Source organism: Chionomys nivalis, chromosome 4, assembly GCF_950005125.1.
Source record: "Chionomys nivalis chromosome 4, mChiNiv1.1, whole genome shotgun sequence".
NCBI lineage: Eukaryota > Metazoa > Chordata > Mammalia > Rodentia > Cricetidae > Chionomys > Chionomys nivalis.
Window position 1 is genome coordinate 35999247 of NC_080089.1, and position 20625 is coordinate 36019871.

Below are 20625 nucleotides of genomic sequence, written 5' to 3' on the forward strand. Positions count from 1 at the left end.
GGAAAGAGGTCACAATGTCCCGGCACTGAGCATCTCTCTGGCACCAGCACAGTAAATGAAAAGTGACACTAAGAAATGTCACTGCACATTTTCAGACAGTCAGGGATCTAAAGAAAATTCTAAGCTTGGGTACATTATTCCTAATAGTCAACTTGTGGAAACAAGCCAGCTGTCCATCAACTTATTAATGGATAAGCAAACATGGTTTCTTTGTATAATGGAACATTATTCAGTCTTAACAAGGAACGTGCAATGACGTAAGTGAATCTTGAAATCTTATACTAAGAAGGCAGTCATGAAAGGCCACATGTGTACAATTCTGTTTACACAAAACTTCCAGCATAAACGGATCCACAAGGGGCAGGGCAGTGGTTGTGGTTGTCTGGTGCTGAGAAGGGGTTAGTATTGAGGGGAAATGGAGATTGTTTGGTATGAGGTGGATCTCTACAGGATGGTGAGGTGTTCCAAGAATGATAATGATAATTGCAAAACTTAGTTAAATATGCTAAAAATCACTTGGATAGTTTCTATGGGCGACATCTGAATTATGTCTCAACAAGGTGGATGTATTAGACAGTGGCAGGAGTAGGAAGGGAGGAAATGCCTTAAAAACTTCCAAAGGATTAAGAAACCTAATGTCAAACCAGGGGTGATGGCACACAACTTTAATCCCAGCAGAGGCAGGCAGATCTTTGAGTTTGAGGCCAGACTAGTCTAGTTCGAGGACAACCAGAGCTACACAGAGAAACCCTGCCTTGAAAACATACACACACATGCACACACACACACATGTAAGTGCACATATACGCATGCGAACATGCACGTGCGCACATACACACACAGTAAAAGGAAAAAAAAATCTGAATTTCAGGGTAAGAGATTGTAGCTCACGGGCAGAGTATGCACTCAGCATGCACCCAGGCCCTGGGTTCAGTCCTCAGCACTGAAGAAAAAAAGTCACAAAGGTATTGAATCTCTTGAAATATAGGTCAAGATACAAAAATAATGGAACAAGATTTTTTAAAATATGAGGCAAAATGACCTTTAAGTAGTATTTCTATATCTTGACAAATTATGAGTCAAGTTATAAAGTTCAACACAGACATTTTCAAAAGTGCAAGTACTAGAAAATATTTATCTCTTATAAATCATAGATCCACTGCTCAAAAACACACACACACAGTAGGGGGAACAGGAAAAGGGGGAGAAAGGGAGGGATAGAGAGGTAGACAGGGAAGCGGGGAAGGGGGACAGGGGAGACTGAAGGCCCAAGAAGTCAGAGGCTCCTTTAGGAGAAGCATACAAGGGATTCCCCAAAGACTGGCACTCAGATGACTGGCTTGATGGTAGCACTAAGATGGCAGTGGTAGAGCTTCAAGCCGAACTACACTGATGGGGAACTGATAAAATCCCCCCCAAAAACACCATGACCAAAGTGAGGGTACTTTATAGTTCTCTTAGAGATTGTTGGAGCAGACAGGGATGGGTATATAGAAAACTAAGGAGAATTTCAATGCACAAATATTAAGTTTTTAAGAAGCAGTATACACACATCTGTGTGTAATGAGTACGAGATTTAAGTTATTATTCTCCAGACGAAGAAAGCAATGATGCTGTCAAAGACTGGGGAGGGGAAGGCATCAAGCATTGGAGCTATATAATGTTGCTAAGAGAACAGCTGGATTTAAAATTAATGAAGATCAGACATGGGAGCACACACCTTTAATTCCAGCACTCCGCAAGCAAAGGGAGGCAAATCTCTGAGTTCATGACCATCCTGGCCTACATAGCAAGTTCCAGACCAATCAGAAATACACAGTGAGACCTATCTCAAACAAAACAAACACAAACAAACAAACAACAACAACAACAAAAACCCCACAAAGTTAAGGAGGAAGCCTGAGTTAGAACAGTGGTTGTAGGGACAAAAATAAGGAAAATAAGAGCTATTTGAGAGACGCTGTGTGTAAGACAGATTTGGGGATCTACATAGACAACAGAGGAATTGGAAGCAGAGAGCACACCCAACAGCCAACAAATTGAGGCATTCTGGCTTCACATGAGTGTGCATAGTGAAGCTGAGTCCTCGGAAGGACAGGCCTGCTGGGAGTGGGGCTAGGGGTGGGGATGGAAGGACGTGTCTCTGCGGCCTGTCTCTGTTAGTTGTGAAGGATCTGTACTCTGACAGCAGCTGGCTGAGAGGATTCGGAATGGGAAAGATTCCAGCATCTGCGGAGGTCTTAGAAATCACTCCCATCAGTCTTTCCGCTCTCTGTCAATCAAAGGGAAGCCCCGAGAAATCACAATCCGAGGAAGGAGACGTCTCCAGCCAACATCAGAGACAGATCACAGCCTCGAGAGCTAGGGAAGGAGAAGAACTGGGGGCAGCGGATGCAGCCCAGCTGGCCTGGCACGCAGGAAATCATGGACTACTTCCCAGCACCGCATAAACCAGGCATGTAATCCGAGCCCTCGAGGTGATAGCCTCCATTTTCAAAGCCAGCCTGGGATGCATAAGGCCTGTCCAAAAAAAAAAAGTTCAAGAAGGACCGTTGGCTTGGAAAAGTAAGTCCAATGGAGATGTGGGGTGGGGTGGGGTCGGGTGGGATGGGGTGGGGTCGGGTGGGATGGGGTGGGGTGGGTGGGGTAGCCAGAATGCACAGTGTCAGATACTGAGGGAAAGAGTGGACCTACCAGATGCTGCCTTGCACACAGCAAGTGCTCTCAAGTATTAGTAGGTATGGTTATTTCTTTTTCCTAGAAACATGATGGTGAAAAAACCTTTTGAAAAAGGCCAGTAGCTTAGTGGGAGTAACTCAAGCACTGATCAGTGTTAAGAAATAAAGCTGTGGACCCCATGTGTAGACAGAAGTGAAGGCCTTGACAGAGAGAGATAAGAGCGACAGCAGCCGTGTGAGTGGGAGGGGCAGGGTGGCAGAGCTGGGCATTAACAAGAGGTGCCGCAGTCATGAGTCTAGGAGGCAAGTCCAGACTACAGGGGAAGAAAGGAGAGCCATGTCCAGTTTGACCCTCCCATCTTCCTCCCCAACCCCATCTTTCTTTTTTTCTGAGGCAAGGTCCTACTGTGTAGCACAGGTTAGCCTCAAACTTGTAGTCCTCAGTTTCCAGAGTGTTAGGTGATAGGAATGCCCTACCACACCTGGCTTTCGGGATGAATTTATTTTTTTGAGATTTTATTTACTTTTATTTTCTGTGTATAAGTATTTTTCCTACATGTATGTCTGTGTACTGTATGTGTATGATGCCAAAGGGGACCAGAAGAATCTAGCATTGGATACCTTGGGACTAGAGTTATAGGCAGATGTGAGCTGCCACGTGGGTGCTAGGAATTGAACCAAAATCCTCTGGAAGGGTTGTATCTTAGTTACTTTTTTTATTGCTGTGGACAATATACCATGACAAAGGCAACTTATGAAGGAAAGCATTTACTTTGGGGTCCACAGTTCCAGAAGGTAGCAGAGTCCATGCATCATGACTGTGAGCAATGGCAGCAAGCAGGGAGACATGGTGCTGGAGCAGGAGCTGAAAGCTCCCAGATTGAGACTGTAAACATGCAGCAGGGGGAGGGAGGAACTAACCAGGAATAGCCTCAAATAAAAACCAGGAATAAAGCTCAAATAAAAACCAGGAATAAACCTCAAATAAAAAGCAGGAATAAACCTCAAAAAATAACCAGGAGCCAGGCGGTGGTGGCGCACGTCTTTAATCCCAGCACTCAGGAGGCAGAGGCAGGCAGATCTCTGGGAGTTTGAGGCCAGCCTGGTCTACAAGAGCTAGTTCCGGGACGGGTACCAAAGCTACAGAGAAACCCTGTCTCGAAGAACCGAAAAAAAAAAAAAAAAAAAAAAAAAAAACAGGAATAAACCTCAAAGCCTGCTCCCAGTGACACACCTTCTCCAACAAGACCACAACTCCTAATCCTTCCCAAAGAGTTCCAGTTAGGGACCAAACATTCAAATAAGGCCTATGGGGGCCATTCTATTTCAAACAAGCAGAAGTAGCCAATGCTCGCAACTGCTGAGCCATTTCTCCAGCCCCTCAGGAAGAATTTTGATTAACATGAAGGAAGTCTTTTCAAAACCAAAGTTCTGAGGGTCTTGTGCAGCCCAAAGGGTCCTCAAACATGACATGTAGTAGAGGATGACTTTACACTTCTGGTCCTTCTGCCTACATCTCCCCAGTGATGAAACCAGAGGCGTGTGTCACCACCAGCTTCAGATGCTCTCTTCCTGAAGAACACAGAAGAAGCAGTTGCCTACAGGAAGTTCTTACCTGAACTTCAGGAAGTCAGACAAGTTTAGAATGGTGATTTTTGCCCTCTACATTCATGAAATAATTATGGTTATCACATTGCTGTCCCAAGTCATTACAGATTTCTAGTGATAGGCACCAACATTTCTGCTAAACCATGTACCATGTAAATGGCAGCTCCCACAACAATTTATCCTGATTAAAAATGTTAATAGTGGCAAAACTGAGAAATCTTGCTTTGTGGTGACTGCTTGGGGAATTCCTCTAAGGGAGCAGCCAGAGTGGCGAAGAGCATGGCCCACAGGCCCACTAAGCGCAACCCATAGCTGCAGTGACTTCCCCTTATCTAAGTTTTACAATAAACAAGGGGAAGTCTATATTGCTAGAATGTCCCCCATTTGAAAGGTTTTTGCAAGCATTTGTCATGGGTCAATCGCTTTCTAGGGTTTCCCTTTTCCAAACAGAGGCTTGGGTGGTTACCGTTTCCTAATTTTCCAGATGAAGAAATCAAGCACAGAGACTAAGAAACATGCCTGAAGTGATTGGGCCAGGAAGGGGTAGAGGCAGGGTTAGACCCAGTCAGTTCACATGAGCGCCTGCCCGCTTACCAGGACACTGTGCTCCCCTTAAGGAAAGTCGTTTCTGTTTTTCACTTTGATGCTCTGCAAATGCCCCCCCCACCCCCGTTCTGGAATGTGAGTGTCCCAACAGAAGCATTCTTCACTGTCCCTGACTCTACTGTCACCTCCCCTTGGTACATGGGTGCGGTGCTGACTGCAATTATCCATCCCCGGGATGCTAGATAGGGTTAAGGTTTCTGTAGAGAATAAAGTAAACTCATGGATCTCCACCTCCGGGATAAGGATTCTAAGGAAGTTTCAAGCTAACCTTTTCACAGATGACTCAGCAGATCTATGAACCATCACGCTCCCTACATCTTCTGAAGGTGCAAAGGAACTGAATGCCTCTCAGCACCCTTCTTTTCACTTGGGAAGGGTTTTTGGACTGTGAACCCATAGTCATGTGCTCCACTCAGGCTAGGTTTGGAGTTAGCCACCTCTTAAGGTCAGAGCATCAGGACTTGACAGAGGAGCTGCTAAAAGTCGAGCTAGCATGTACATCACATGAAGGAGAGCCCGGGAAACCTAATCATGGCCTGTGGTTAATGGCGTTAGAAGAAATGCTCCAGAAAAAGATGGGAATTAAATCACTCGAGTCAACTATGCTCAGAAGCTGCTGGCCTTCTGATAGAATCTGGCGCCTGTCGGCAGAGCGTTTTACACCTGAGACTTCTTGCTTGTGCAGTAGCTGTGGGCACAAAGCTTCTGAAGGGGAAGCAGAGAAACGAACAGCTGAGCCAGAGGGCACTGGGAGGGCAGCCGGAAGGGTGCAGTCGGGCCAGGCTCCCCCAGTTCAGGTCCTATAGTTGTGTTCCAATTCCTTCATGCTTACTCCAGCACTGTGGTCTATGTCTCTTGGTTGCAGAGATTCACAGAGCCCCGACGTTTCTATCTGCCAGCTCCCTCCTTTCTCTCCAATCTTTCTATCTCTCTTTGCCTGGCTCCCTGTGTTTCCTGCTTCCTAGTGGCCATAGGCTGCCCCCCCCCTTTACTTGTTCTCAGCAATGGTCAGCACACTTCCCCCTTGTCCCCTGCTTTCCTTCAGTGTTTGTTCCAGAGGTAACTAGCATGTAAGAAAGACAAGACCAGAGTTGAAGAAATGTTTTATTTCTTTTCTTTCTTTTTAAAGATTTGCTTATTTATTATAGGTATGAGTGCTCTATCTGCATGTCCACCTTTATGCCAGAAGAGGGCATCAGATCCACTATAGATGGTTGTGTGCCACTATGTGATTGCTAGAAATTGAACTCAGAACCCCTAGAAGAACAGTGTTCTGAGCCATTCCTTCAACCCGAAATTTTTTTATTTCCATTTTCCTTCTTCCTTATGTATTCATTCATTCATTCATTCATTCATTCATTCATTCATATTGAACCAGGATCCTATGTAGTCGAGGCTGGCCTCCATCTCTACGTAGTGAGAATGTCCTTTAACTCCTCATTCTCAGCCCCCCACCCCTCAAGTGCCAGATTACAGGTATATGTCATCAAACCTGGCTTTATGTCAAGTTTTAATTACTACATCATTTGGTTTTACTTTTTTCCTCATCTTGATTCTAGGTCTTGTTTAAGTACTTGATGGCTACAGCTTATTCGTCAAATGCCATGTGGCATTTCTTAAATAATTCACACATTCTGACTCCTATTACTCTAGCTTCAAGAAAATGACCAAGGTTTTAAGGGTTGGGGACTTAAGTAGACCCTCACTGAGCCACAGATATTTGAGATTTTGAGACTAATGCAGGCTTGGGGATTTTATAACATCCAGAGTAAGTGGGCACTTGGGCTGTATACCCGGAGAAAAACACATGTGTATCACAGCTATCTCTGGTGAGTCCTCACTGCCCTTCAAGGTCATTGTCACTCCGATTTCTAGTGTATTGTGAGCAGCATGGGTGGAAAATCAAGTTCACTATGACAGTTGAAGAAGCTGATGTCAGGAGGGGGAGAAGGGCTCTAATTGAGTCATGAACCTGAGAGAGAGGGTCATGAATACCATGCATGTACTGGTTCCCAGCCATGAGTCCTCCTTTGCTTTTCCCAGTTCTGAGCCTCCTTGTTGGTCTTTTGGCTACTGCCAGACATCATTCAGTTTTTCCAATCCCCTCTATCAGTACCTCCACCCATAAGGTTAGTGTTGACTGGATGTTTATCTCAAGTTTCTGATTGTAATTCCCTGCTACCAACCCTGACTGGATCCCTCTTTCAATGAAGAAGAAGAAAGAAGAGGAGGAAGAGGAGGGAGGGAAAGGAGAAGGAGGAGAAACTGTTTCAATTCTAAACCTCATGAGGAGGAGGCAGTAGTTTGCAGTTGAAGCTGCCATGTATTTTGTAAGGATGATCAAAATTGGGTCCGTGTGGGACAGAAGAGGATCCCCAGAACCCACCAGACTCTCCCTTTAGCTTATTTGGGTTCAGAAGCACGTGATCTACTCAGAGGCCAGGGAAGGACTGAGGATGTCCTTTGTTCCTTTATAAGCTCAAAATGGAGAAAGAAGACCATGTGAGTCGATGTAACACCTTTCAGCAACACATGGCAGAGCTGTCACCAGCACGGCCCCCAAATCACACTGAGCTCCTTGAAACACTTCTGATTCAAAAGAGGACATAGAACAATGGTTGCTCATGGTATATGTCCAATAAATATTGTTGGATTAATGAAAAAACTGTTTTAGTATTCTGATACATGTGCAGGGTTTGGGAAACTCTCATGAAAAGAAATAGGTACTAAAGCTAAATGAGTTTGGCACTGAGACAGAGCAAAATGTGTTTAAACATGAAACAGAAGCCATGGCTTCTCAGGGCACCCCAGACTCTCTGTGTCCAATGACATCGGAGCAAATGTTGGCAGAGGGAAGAGCATGGTTAGTTATTTCTAAGACCCTCAAATCAGTGACACAGCTCTGTCTCCATGATTCAAGGAACATACAGGGCTACTTCCCATCAAAGAAAATAGGAAGGCCTGTTCCAGAAACTCTGATTTCTGCAGAGCTGGAGAGCTTGTGGTATTACAGCTTTAAGCTAAACAACTCTAGCTTGATTATCAAATATTAGAATTGGGAGAAACAGGCACTGATGCAAGTAAAAGAATATTCTGCTGCTGATTTAAAGACAAGTGAATCGCTAAATATTTTTATTAGCAGCAAATTTGCTGCTTGCTGGAACTAATTTCACGCCCTGTAGATATGGTGCTTAAGTTGGAAATGGCGTTAAATTGCTCTCTCCTTGAGGCGGGTAAGGCTTCTGGTGGTAACCACTAGATGGCACAGACAAGGTAGTTCTTTTAAGATAGGCAGCTTTGGAGCCAATGATAGGAAACGCCACAGGAAGTCCCACCTGCACTCCCCCTTTTCAGTTCAAAGAAGTGTCTTCTTTTGCTTAAAAAAAAAAAAAAAAAAGACCCAGAAAAAGACATTCCTCCTAACATTCTTGAATTTCTCCATTCAATTCTGTCTCCAAACTCAGAACACTTAGCACATTCAAGTGACCAACCATTTGTAAATAATATAGTATATAATGAGTTAGCACGCTCTCTTCAACTACACTCCAGGCTCTGGGAAGGAGAGATGGAGAGTGACTGCCAGAATTGGAGTTAAAGTGAGCAGCCAGATGCAGTAGGTCACAGAGCCACGACAAAAGAACGGAGGCCAAGAATGTGGCAGAAGGAGTGAGATCCAGTGAGATTCATGGCAAGACAGAAATGCCAGAAAGGTCATGGCGGAACTGGGCATCTGAAATCAGATGAGAAATTCAAAGCGGAGACAAGTCCGTGGCTGAGACTCAAGGAACGGCTGTGGTTCATTACCAGAGTTGGAGGACGTATTCAATAGTGAAGGTCAGAGCAAGCTGCGGTACGTTTATTGATTCCGGTGGGAGGAAACACCAAACATTGCATCTTGACTTTAGCAGGATAGTTCATAAATCTTCAAGGATTCCAACACACTATTTAATAAATCTTCAGTATTATAAATAATGTTGTAAAATGGGTCATTAGGTAAAACTGAAGCGGTCTGAACACTAACTAGGACTGGAGAAGATCTCCAGTGCTACCGAGTTCTAGGCAATATTTTTAGAGACTTGGATTAAAACATTCAGAGAACATTTATCAAAGGTGAAAGGAGACCCACGAATCTCAGAGGAATGAGAATCAAGACTTTCCAAATGAGTCTACTAGGCTGGAAAACTGAGCTCAGACTAACAAGATACAAATCAAATAAGCATTAATTTCTATATTTAGATTTCAAAAATAATTACACAGACCAATTATGGCAAGGATTGACAGCAGTCAAGGAGCTGAAAGCCATGGCCACTTTGGTTAGTCAGAAGGTATCAAACTGAGGATCCCAGAATCACTGATGACCAAATGGACTCCAGGTCAAAGGCAGCCGTAAAAGCATCAATATGGTCTCGGCCTTTCAGAGCTTTTGAAGCAACACCCAGCACCAGACTCCGAAAGACATACTGTCAAGCCCCAGTCCATCCAGATCCCTGAGACTGGAGGAAAGGAACGACGAAATACACTCAGAGTGCGGGAGCCCTGTGGAAAGTTGGAAACTGAAAACTAAGGGAAAGATTGACAGTTACCTTCATGTATTTTTAAAATGGCCTTCTGTGTGTTGCTACAAATGGCAAAATGAGACTCAAATGAGTAGGAATCTTGAGGAGGCAAAATTTGGCTCCGTGTAAGAAACAGCTTTCTAGGATAGGCATGCAACAGTAAATGGGCAGCTTTGGGGAACTGAGAACGCCCCAAACCTGAATATATTCAGGCAGAAGTCAAATGATCTCATAAGAGATTTATGGGAAATATGTCTAGACTAAATACCTGCCCTTGTAATTGCTTGCCTTTCAGCCGAGGCCTCACTGGCATCTGTGAGATACTGTCCAAATTCTTTACATCACACAAGCTGCCCCCAGACCCCTATGCCTGCTCTCCAAGCTCCCTCAATTTCAACCTCAGCACACCCACACTACAGACATGCCTAGGTCCTGGCCCATCACCTGCTTAGCCATGTTACACCACCAGATGTGGATGTGTGTTCCTGCAGGCTGCCTAATCTGCAATCGTCCAGAAAGGTCATGTCCCCTGCTCCTCCACCTTCCTGCTTTATACCTCCCAAACACCCTAGATTTGCCACGGAGGTAGATTTGCTTTTTTTGTGTTTCCTCCACAATATAATGTGAAAGATGTGGAAATATGTTCTATCTCTGGCTCCCCAGTTTCTACCATAGTGCCATAAGTTGCCTGGCGTGCGGAATGCATTTGGCCAGGCCTGTATTCCTTAGGTCAAAACACAGTCATGGAGTCAGGCAGTATGTGAAGCTTGCCAACAGAGGGTTCAGGGAGTCTTGACCACTCAGTGAACAGCGCTCCCTCTCAGCCCTCACTATAACACCTTGAGTTTCACACTGTATTTCTTTGTCTTTCAGGAGCATGGTTTCAATTTCTTCAGTGCCCTTATTCCTTGCCCTTCATCATTCCCCAGTGTTCTCTGTGTTTCCCACTACACAACCAGTAACTCCTTATTTAACTGCTTTAGCCAGGCACATATTTAGCAATCAGTGGGTCTGTTTATCATCATTTGCTGGTTAGATTAAGTTTAAATCCATCTACTGCCTTCAGGACCCTGAGTTTGTGTAACTTCATATGGGGACCACTTTGGTGTGATAGCCCAAAGGTTAGCCAAAACTGAAATCATCAAGACTTCTTTCTGCTCCTCATGGTGGCTCTCTCAGCTCAAAATAAATAAACAAAAATGGTGTATTTGTGAGACCACATTCTTTTGAACCAGTGTGGTGGCTCAGGGGGTAAAGATGCTGGCTACCAAGGCTGGTGGTCTGAGTTCAGTCCCTGGGACTGTCGTGTGTAAGGAGAGAACTGACACATGAAAGCTGTCCTCTGACATCTACGAGTGACATCTACAAGTGTGCTGTGGTGCCCCACCCCAACAAATAAATAGTTGCAAGAAAAAAAAAATTTGAGACAAGGTCTCACTAAACAGCCCTGGCTGGTCTTGAATCCATTATGTAAATCTCTCTGGCTTCCCAGAGATCTGCTTGCCTCCGCCTCTCAATTTCTAGGATTAATGGCATGTGCCACTATCCTTGACTCAATAATTTTTAAAGAGAAGTACATTGTTTTGGTTTTGTCATGGGGTATCACTATGAAACCATTCTGGTCTTGGGCTCATGGGCAACCCTCTTGCTTTCGTCTCCCATATCCTAGGGTTTCGGGCAGGAAACCCCCAAACCTGGTCAGAACTACAGTCTCGACCCTCCTTTAGCTTTAGGTCTGAATTCTAACTATTTGTCCTTTCCATCCTGGACGTGACCAATCTGTGAAGTTTTTCCACTTGACTGCTGCAAGCCACAGGAAAATCTCACTCTGTATTTTAAAGACCTCAAGAAAGATGGACCCACCACTCAAGACTGAGCCTGAACCTTTCTGAAAGGCCCTGATAGGACAGACAACCTGTGGTGGCTGATGTGACTGACAGCAGCTGGACCTGATCGTCTTCAGCCGCTTCTCAAGTGTGTGGGGGAACGGTGGAGCCCAGGCCTGTCATGGGCCATAACCATGTCAAGACATCTGGGGACTTGGAAATTGGAAACTCCCTGATTCTTCCAATACTCTTACTCTTTTCCATAAAGAGCATTTTGAATTTTCTTCCCCCAACCCACCAAATGTGCCTCTGCAGGCTTGGACTGGGCTTTCTGCATGTCCTCCCAGCGGGAGCTTGGAGTTGTGTCTCTCCTCCAGCCCTCTACACACATGATTTACAGAAGTTGAGAATAGCAGAACTCACAGATTCCTCCTCTGGCCAACCAGTTAATATCTGTCCCCCAGACAAGATGCCTGGACTGCAAAAGCTGGGACTCATAGATTCATATTCTTTTGCTTGTTGTCTGTTTTTTTAAAAAAATTGTTTTTTAAATTTGCATCTAAGCCGGGCGTTGGCGCACGCCTTTAATCCCAGCACTCGGGAGGCAGAGGCAGGCGGATCTCTGTGAGTTCGAGGCCAGCCTGGCCTATAAAGGGAGTTCCAGGACAGGCTCCAAAGCTACAGAGAAACCCTGTCTTGAAAAAAACCAAAAAAAAAAAAAAAGTAAATTTGCATCTATATGTATGGGCCTGTGTCTCTGTGTGCGTGCCAGTGGCAGCCAAAGACAGAACCAATGGCTTAGAGTCAGAGTTCCAGACATCCATGAACCTCCTCAGCCAGCCAATACGTGTGCTGAGAACAGAACTCAGGACCTCCAGAAGAGCAGCAAGAGTTGAATCATCTCTCCAGGTCCAGATGGTTTTATGTCCTCTTGCTAATTTTTAGAGCAAAGGGATATCAACCTCCATTTAATCATAATCCTACAAAGAAACTCTGCCTGCCCCACGGGGTGAGATGTAAGATTGAGCCTTCTCCCAGGAAGAATCATTAAAACCTGGTGCGGGGCTTGGGTTCTGAGAAGAGTCCTTCCTAGCAGGGGCTGTAGTAACCACAAGACGTTCTGGATGTTGCATGGGACAGTCAGATCATGTTATTTGCCTGCTCAAAACTGCTCCAGTCTCCCATACCATTCAGAAAAATGTTTATGCTTCCTGGTGAAGTCCAGCAATGAGGAGCCCCCATCACCCTCCCTTCTACGGGACTCTGATGCTTGTTTAGCCCTGAGGTCTTCCCCTGGTAGTTTATCTGCTCACTTTCTTCAGATTATTACTTCCTCGGTGGAATCTTCCTTGGTGGCCATCCACCATGCGCCTTCATCACTCATTGTCTCTTCCCTCTACTTTGTATCTTCATGTCACTTAAAGACTTCAGCTGTGGGTGTATTTGTTGATTACCTGGCTCTGCCTACTAAAATGAGAGTTTTGTGATTTTGTCTGTTCATTAATCTCACTTTCCAAAACAGCACAAAGTTCACAGTAACACGAAGTGAATGCCGTAAGGGATGAGCGATCAAGCTCAGGCAGATTGCTAGCCCTGGAGGGGTCAGTAGGTGGTATCTGGCCAAGAAACATAGCCACACCCCTCCGTTGTGTGGTCCAGAAGGCAGAGAGTAAAAGCTGCACCTAAGATTCATATAAATCCAGTACTCCCCTCTTCACCAGAATGCCAGCTTCTCAAATGGAGACAAACACAGTCAGAATTCAACTTCCTTTCCTTGCCCTACTCTTTGGCTTTAAAAAATAAACCTTGCGTGGTGGCGCACGCCTTTAATCCCAGCACTCGGGAGGCAGAGGCAGGCGGATCTCTGTGAGATCGAGACCAGCCTGGTCTACAGAGCTAGTTCCAGGACAGGCTCCAAAGCCACAGAGAAACCCTGGCTCGAAAAACCAAAAAAATAAAAAAATAAAATAAACCTTGGCGCTCCCTCCTAATATGAAAAAGGCCTTCCCAACTACCAGCTAAGACACATGAACTATATACGGCTGCTCTGTGTCCTAAAATATTTAGTGTGGTGTTTCCTTTTGTTAAGGCTGGCCAAGCTCTCCTTTGTCTGGGTAAGAACAACACTTTAGAGAAGAGACAAAATATCTGCCACCCAGTTGTTGAGCCGACAGGTTGAGTTTTCTCTGAGAACCGTTCCGATTTGTAAGGACTAGCAAATAATTCCTAAATCAAAAGCAAGTTGCTTGTCTCATCCGTGTCTGAGCTCTCAGAAGAGAGAATCATCCTCCTTCTCCAACCCTGGTGGGTGGGTGAGGAGGGGGGCAAGGCTTTTCACAGAACACAATGCTTGAAAGAAGACTGAAGGAAGGGATCCAGGTCTGCTTTCTGTTCTATTGTCTTATTCTGTCAGCTCCCACATCTCCCCAAATCCAAGCTTAATAATTTACAGCGGAAAGACATTTAATAAATAAGCGGCAGGATTGGAGCCGTCAGCTCCACACAATGGGGCTGTTTGTATCTTCCTGCTTGGCGTCAGCACCAACTCTCTCGGCTCGCTTCAACTGAAACAATCCCATTTGCTATTTTCATAAAATTAGTTCCTCTGCAGTTTCTATTAATCAGAACATTCTTTGGAGAGAATTATACTGGGATTTTATCACCATCTGAGTTCAACCATTCTGTAAGTCTGATGAATTTTTATCGCCTCTGAGTGGCAGAGAGGGTAAAACTTGAATGGGCTGATGTGAGCAGGCACAGAGCCCTCACTTAAAGCCAGCAAGGCCTGACAGATTGGGGAATCTGGGTCAGTCTCCAATGTTACACATCCGAATAGTCTCTCCCCAGAAGCATCTATGATTTCAAATATGCTTGGGGTCATGGACTTCCTTTCAATTTATACAAAAGCTACAACTATCCCACATCTGCCTCACTAAGCCACACAAGTCCAGCAGATCTATGGACCTCCCTTCTGCCTTCCATACACACGGCTACCTATGGACTTCAGGGTTAAAAGCGTGTGTTTTAAGCTCTTCCAATCATCCTTACCTCCCTTAACCATCTCTAGCTGGAGAAGTCCTGCACCTCTAAGTTCCTTGGTTGAAAGAGAAAGGATTGAAATGATTTTAGGGGGAAAGAAGTGAGGATAAAATCTCTCATGATGGCTGCTCATATGGCCCTCAACTCATGGGGCTTTTGGGAGGTTGTAGAACCTTTAGGACACAGGAGTGACGAAAAGGAAGTTAAGTCACTGTGAGAAAGGGGTGTGCCCTTCAAGAGGCTGGGGAGGGGGGGAGCTCCTCCTTCTTTGTTTCCTGGCAATGGCACAGTGAGCAGCTGGGCTCTATCATATGATCCCACCATGAAGTGTTGCCATGGGCTTCCAGACCAAGGGACCGCTGTCTCCCTCTTTTGTCTCAGCCTTGGAAAGCTGACTAGCATAGTGACTGGCCATATGCTTTTTGAAAAGTGAGGGGAAAAAAATGAAAAAGAGAATGCAATTCAAAATCTCTGAAATAAAGTCTAAATGTCTAATATATTGATAATGCTGTACAGTATAAGTTTTTGAATGAGACATGGGATAAAAAGTATAGAAATTTTGATGAATTTTCTACGCTGCCAGTTTACAGAAAGCTGACTAACACCAGCATCAGCCTAAATGAGGTAAACTCTGCCTGAGAAAGGAAATGATGTAGTTGGGAGAAATGCTGTACCGATGAACATGCTTCTAGAACTTTCTCTGTCCATTGAATGTGTGATTTTAGAAAAGAAGTAACTTAATCTGTGTCAATCTGAGATAAACTAATAATGCATGACTTCTGAAGTCCGCTCAGCTCCAATAGCCAGTTGGACCTGATTCGTTATCAGCATCATTTTGTGCTGTTTTATTGAGATAGTCTCAGATAAGGTCCTGACTGGCCTCACACTTGCCAGGTAACTCAGGCTGCTCTGATAATTGAGATCCTTCTGCCTCAGCTTCCTCAGCATTTATACTATAGGTATACCAGATGGCCTTACTGGAGATATTTAAGGTAAAACAATCAACTTTTCCCTCAGGTTCCCAGAAGTATTTTAAGCTATGACCCCATGATCTGTGTTACAACCCAGCTGTTGTTATTGCAGGGAAACTAGGCACAGCCAACATAAAAACAAACAAACACACTGTGTGGCAATTACACTTTACTTACGGTCATACAGACTTGAATTCCCTGTGACAGAGGATTTTTCTTTTGAGAAAATATCTACAAAAATTTCAAGGAATTTTCTTTTAATTTGGTATCAAAAGGAAAAAGGTTTTGTTTTGTTGTTTGTTTTTCTGTTTATTTTGAGACAGGATTTCTTCTCCGTGTAGTACTTTTGGTCTTGAACTTGCTCTGTAGACCAAGCTGGCCTCGAACTCTATCAATAGCAGAACAAATGAATTTACACATTTGAGAGGTTCCTTCTTTCCAGGACATAGTGAGACTGGAGGGCTGGGGACTGGGGGTGGAGGATCGCATGCACTAAATCAGATTTAGACAGAACAACTGGTTTCTTAATGTTTCCATATTTTGTCTAAGGACATAGGTTCAAGGGCCACATTTCCCAAATCTGGTATTGCTTTTGGTTATTGTCTGTTTTTCCTTCCTGCTTCCACAGTGGAGGATGCCAACTTTGCCGTTTCCTTTCACTGACCTGATCTTTTGATCAAAGAAACTATGTAGCCTGGGTACAAAATCTTGACAAATTCTGGGTGGCAGTTAGGGAAGACACTCCTCTCTAAGTGCGGATCAGCTGCCTGGATGGCGTGGCAATAATGAAAAGGGTTTATTTGACCTCGGACCTCTTTCCCCAGTCTGTCTCTTGGTTTCACTGATCCTTAGTTTGGTACGTGTCAAAAGCTAAGGGAAGAACAACGACCAAACAAACAAACAAACAAAAAAAAAAAAAACCCAAAAACAAAACAAGGCCAGGTAATGATACAGAACATGATGTTATTTCAGCTAGTGATCCGGACTCAATTCAGGAGAGATGTTAGCAATCCTGGGCCCCACCCACAGATTGAGGACTGGCTTTTCAACAGACGGAGGGACAGTAAGCTGGTGTCTAGACAGCGGAACAGCTCTCCGCACCTCCAGAAGCACCGACGCAGCTGCTCCACCGCGGGGCCGGGCAATCTAAACACGTACAGCGAGAAGCTAAAAAACGATCCTCCGGTTGTTGTCCGAGGGTTTAGTGGTTAAGGAGACGTGATTGACAAACATTGCTATCCAATCAAAACTGAGGACAGTGCATGACAGCCCAATCGGAGGGCGTAAAGGAGACCGACGTGTTCACCACCCACCACGCTTTGCGTTGCCCGGAGCCACCGCAAACGTAAGCTAACGAGGAGGAAGCTAAGTGCTGAAAGAGCGAGTTTGATTGGTCTATCGTAAATATTCTAAATGAAACCCTACTTGTGATTCGTCCAAAGTAGACCAAAGCCCCGGAGAGCTGAATGGAGTGCGAGATGTAAACCCGGGTAAGGGACCTGAAGGCCTGGTGAGGACCAAATGCTCGGCCGGCCGCGGAGGCCGGGAAGGCGAGGGCGGGAGGTGCGCGGACCCCCGCAGGCCACCCTGGCGGCGGGCCTGGGATTGCTGCTCGGATCCCAGGGTTCCCAGCTCCGCTGCGGGGAGCTGCTGTGTAGTGCGACCAGCGGACTGCCCTGGAAAACGGGCAGGATCCCCTAGGGATAGTGGAACACCCTCTTTCTACAGTCAGGTGTCATCTTGGTGGTCTTTAGGCGACCTGGCGTTGGTCTTCCCCAGTCTTGCGTGTGACTTGACCAACAAAAATGGAGGCATTAACCTAATGTTTTAAAGCCCAAACGAGGCCGAAGTTTTTAAAGTAGAAAAAATGTCAACACTCAGTCTCTTCGGTTTGTTGATTTTGGGATGATCTTGGTGTACATCCCAGGCTGGCCTCAAACTTGTGATCCTCCTGCCCCAGCCTTTTGAATGCTAACATGAGAGGTGTGTGCCACTACACCTGGCCATTCTAACTCCTTTTGAAGGTTTGGAATAAACAACAAAGAACTAAAAGGGAAGCGAGGTGTAGCTGCACACAGCTTCAGTCTCAGCACTCAGAAGGCTGTAGTGTCCGGATCTCTGTGAGTTTGAGGCCAGTCAACTCTACAAATTGAGTTCCAGGGCAACCAGGGCTGTTACATAAGGAAACCCTATCTTAAAACAACAGCAATAAAAACAAAACAAGCAGAAAACCAAGGAGAATCGCAAAGGATTTCTCCAGAAAGGCAATCCTGTCAAGTAACCTGTTGTTTTTAAGGACTTGGTTCTGAAAATTGGGGTACGGGTTAAGGTATCATCCACCAGAAGCCTTAATCTCCACGAACAGGGAGTTGTCCTGTGACAGACCTAGGTGTCTCCCTTAAGATTCTCAGCCTGGTGGGGAGCGCTGTAGTTTCCATCTTACGAGCTCTGGGTGCAGGACTTTCAGTTTTCCCTGAGAACTGGTGAAAGGGCATGGAGACCCAACCTTGGATGAAGGAAGAGTGCAGGACACATGTAGGCAGGGTCTGGAGAAATTTGACAGCAATAGACCTTATAGCCTCCATTATAGGGAGAAAAACAACAGAATCCCTGGCCTTGACTTGTTTTTGTCAGCTGCTAGGCAAGGCATTTAAATGTACATAGATAACTTTTCCTACTCTAAGCTACCTGATTCAAATGAATTCACTATTAAAACTGTGTTGGCTAAGCCATCAGCTCTCCAAGAAAATCTGAATAATATTCTGAATCTTAAGTAAATAAACATTTTTGTTTTGATCAAATCTCACTAACAAAAAAGGCTTGGGGATGCATGAGGCCCTGGGTTCTGTCTTCAGCACCCCATGAACAGGGAGTGGCTCATACACCTCTAATCTTAGCATTGGGGAGATGGATGCAGGGGGATAAGAAGGACATTGGAGCTGAGAGAGGATCAGCTGCTCTTCCAGAGAGCTGAGCCCAGTTCCCAGACTTAAAACCTCCTGTAACTCCAGTTTCAGGGAATTTCATGCCCTCTTCGGCCTCAATAGACACCTGCAGAGATGTCACACACACAAGCATGCATGAGACCCTGGGTTCACACCTGCACAGACGTCACACACACAAGCATGCATGAGACCCTGGGTTCACACCTGCACAGACGTCACACACACAAACATGCATGAGACCCTGGGTTCACACCTGCACAGACGTCACACACACCAGCATGCATGAGACCCTGGGTTCACACTTGCACAGACGTCACACACACGAGCATGCATGAGACCCTGGGTTCACACCTGCACAGACGTCACACACACAAGCATGCATGAGACCCTGGGTTCACACCTGCACAAATATCACACCCACCCACCCACACACCACATCAATAAAAACTCTAAAAGAACCCCCAAGAGAAGGTATAATTTGCTTATGAAACAATGACCTTCATTTTAGAAGTGTCTGAAGCTGTTTATCCCTACACCATCTGTGTAACTCGATGTCACCTGTGCTCATCATATCAGTGTGGATAGAAGATCAGCATTTCTGGTGTTACCAGCTTCTAGGTGATAAGTTTGCTCATGTCTACAGGTTATTGTATGGTGTCCAGAGCAGAGCAGTTAATCCTAGCTAGACATTTCCTTCGAGGCGGCCCCACCAGCTCAGCCAGTCACACTGGTCGCTTCTGATGTACCTTTTGGCCCCTTTCCATTTCCACAGCTAAGACAAGTGTTCTTTGTGTGTTCGGTTTTGGTTTTGCCTTTTCAAGACAGGCTTTCTCTGTGTAGCCCTGGCTGTCCTGGAACTCACTGTGTAGACCAGGCTGGCTTCCAAACTCACAGAGATGTGCCTGCTTCTGCCTCTGAGTGCTGGGATGAAAGGTGTGCGCCACCGCCACCTGGCGAGACAAGTTTTCTTATCTGAAGGATTTCAGTAGTGTCTGAACTGATCACTCGCCAGTCTCTGTCCCTAAATCATGCACACCCTGATAAGGGGAACTGGTTCTAAGCAAGAGCTCTGTCTGTCACTCTTCCTCCCCTTACCCTCCCCTCCTTTTTTCCTTTTTTGGTAACTTCATTTTCAAACAGCCCTACCACGTTGCTCACGTGGGCCTTGAGCTGGAAATTAATTATTCTTCAGCCACCCACATAACTCGGGTTATTGACCTGAAGCCACTAGACCAAGCTTTCAGTTACTTTTTAAAAACTAAGAAGTCTTTGCTTAATTTCTTCGGACTGGAGAGATAACTCAGTGGTTAAAAGCAGTGACTGATCTTCCAGAAGACCTGGATTCTATTCCCAGCACCCACATGGCAGCTCACTGGAGTCTGTAACTCCAGTTCCAGGGAATCTAAATCTTTACAGAGACATATATTCAGAAAAAACATCAATGCACATTAAATTAAAAAAAAACCTGAAAATTAAAAAAAAAAAAAAAGATCTCCCAAATGTTTTAAAATTAGGGGTTGTTGAAATCTCTGATTTGGGTAATATAATATAATAAAAATGTTGTGCCTACCAGCCAGATTAGTAAATATTAGCATTCTGGCATTCTGCTTATGGTTTTTATTTTTATTTTTTTATTTTTTTTTAAGATTTATTTATTTATTATGTATACAACATTCTGCCTCGATGTATGCCCTCACGCCTGAGGAGGGCGCCAGATCTCAGCACAGATGGATGTGAGCCACCATGTGGTCGCTGGGAATTGAACTCAGGACCTCTGGAAGAGCAGCCAGTGCTCTTAACCTCTGAGCCATCTCTCCAGCCCTATGGTTTTTATTTTAAAGAAACAAAGCATCACAAATAATTAAAAATCCCTTCCATCCTTTGCTCGTCCCATCCTGCTTTCCTCCTCCCTCCCAGAGACACCAGGATTGTTGTGTATAGTTTGTGCTCACTTCTCTTTGTTGTTGTGTTTTAGCGTGTCTTCCGGGTTGGTGCACTTGCATGAGTGCACATGTGGAAGCAGGAGTTACCCTCAAGAGCTCTGTCATTTGAGACCATGTTTTTTATTGACCGAGCGTTTAACTCAGCCAGACTAGCTGGCCAGAAGGCTCGGGGAGCCTCCTGTCTCTGCCTTTCCAACACTGGAATTAGATCATTTTTCACATGGGTTCTGTGATCTAACTCAAGTCCTCCTGCTTCCAGGGCAAGCGCTTTACTAATTGAACTGTCTCCCTATGCAGTACCCACACCATTATACTCTTAATACATATGCCTCTGCCTCCCGAGTGCTGGGATTTAAGGCGTGCACTACCACGCCTGGCTGGAGATTATTCTTTTAAGTTTAAAATATAAACCGTACGCTTTGGATTTCAGTTTACAGTTTCTGTGTATTTACT

General features: G+C 45.1%; 1 protein-coding gene across 3 annotated transcripts in view; it reads left to right on the forward strand.

The window, feature by feature from the left end:
• Positions 1-2437: 2437 nt before the first annotated feature.
• Positions 2438-20625, forward strand: part of Tmem218 (transmembrane protein 218) — a 29435-nt gene continuing 11247 nt past the window's right edge. Inside the window, exon 1 of one of the 3 annotated variants that reach the window (XM_057767623.1) lies at positions 2438-2565. The gene's annotated coding sequence lies outside the window, so the exon portion shown is untranslated. Of the gene's footprint in view, positions 2566-16652; positions 16795-20625 lie in introns of those variants that run through there. The other 2 variants (XM_057767622.1, XM_057767621.1) reach the window with 2 other exon arrangements.